At 43.2% G+C, this 1,421-nt stretch overlaps 1 pseudogene; it reads right to left on the bottom strand.

Annotated features, from left to right (window-relative positions):
• Positions 1–364: 364 nt before the first annotated feature.
• LOC143623939 (18S ribosomal RNA) lies at positions 365–859 on the bottom strand (annotated as a pseudogene).
• Positions 860–1,421: the final 562 nt, after the last annotated feature.

The raw sequence follows: 1,421 nt of genomic DNA, 5'->3' as shown, positions 1-1,421 counted from the left end.
AAGGAATAGGAAAAGTACTTATAGAAATCTTTTATATTTAAAACAGATAAGTCGGCCAGGTCTCCGAATATATTCTAACTATCAAAGAATTCCTAGAATTTTAGGCGGGATGGGAGTTGTAATTCTTTCTACCTCTCGAGGTATAATGACAGATCGAGAGGCCCGACTAAAAAGAATAGGCGGAGAAATTTTGTGTTACATACTTTCTAATATCCGAATTGAATAGGAAACTTCTTTTTTGTTATAAAAGAAAAGATAAGGGGTGGGTTGTCTAATAGGGTTCTTCCTCCATTAGTTGATACTTCAAGGAGGTTTTACCTAGAATGAAATATTACTAATCCTTAACTTTACGCACAGTCATTCCGGATAATGCTTGCATCCTCTGTATTACCGTGGCTGTTGGCACAGAATTAGCCAATGCTTATTCCCCAGATACAGTCATTGCTTCTTCTCCGGGAAAAGAAGTTCACGCCCCGTGGGCCTTCTCCCTCCACGCGACATTGCTTCGTCAGGCTTTCGCCCATTGCGTAAAATTCCCCGCTACTGCCTCCCGTGTAAGTCCGGGTCGTGTCTCAGTCCCAGTGTGGCTGACCATCCTCTCAGACTAGCTACTGATCATCGCCTTTGTAAGCTATTGCCTCACCAACTAGCTAATCAGACGCGAGCCCCTCCTCGGGCGAATTCCTCCTTTTGCTCCTCAGCCTACGGGGTATTAGCAGGTGTTTCCAACTGATGTTCCCCTCCCAAGGGCTGGTTCTTACGCGTTAATCACCCATCCGCCACTGGAAACACAACTTCCCGTCTAACTTGAATGTGTTAAGCATGCCGCTAGCGTTCATCATGAGCCAGGATCGAACTCTCCTTGAGATTCATAGTTACATTACTTATAGCTTCCTTGTTTGTAGACAAAGCAGATTCAGAACTGTCTTTCATTCCAAGGCTTAACTTGAATCCATGCACTTTATATTCGCCCGGAGTTCACTCCTAGAAATATAGCAATCCCTGCCCCTCACATCAATCCCATGAGCCTCTTATCTATTCTCATTCAATCACGGCGGGTTAGCAAATCAAAATAAAAAAAAACTCACATTGGGTTTAGGGATAATCAGGCTCGAACTGATAGCTTCCACCACGTCAAAATGACACTCTACCGTTGAGTTATATCCCTATCCCTGCCTAATCCTAAGACAGGGGGTCAAGAAACTCAACGACACTATTCTTGAACAACTTGTGACTGGGCCTTCTTTTCGCACTATTGTGGATATGAAAAGAATTGGAAAAATCGGATTCAGTTTTCAACTGTCCCTATTGAAAATAGGATTGACTACGGATTTGAGCCAGAGCACATGGTTTCCTAAAACCACACGATTTTCCCGATCTAAATCAAACAGGTTTTACATGAAGAAGATTTGGCTCAGCGT

The sequence above is a fragment of the Bidens hawaiensis genome, unplaced genomic scaffold (assembly GCF_021521415.1).
Source record: "Bidens hawaiensis isolate Kalapana, Puna unplaced genomic scaffold, B.hawaiensis_p1.1 tig00003644_1, whole genome shotgun sequence".
Taxonomy (NCBI): domain Eukaryota; kingdom Viridiplantae; phylum Streptophyta; class Magnoliopsida; order Asterales; family Asteraceae; genus Bidens; species Bidens hawaiensis.
This window is presented reverse-complemented; position numbering and strand designations above follow the sequence as displayed.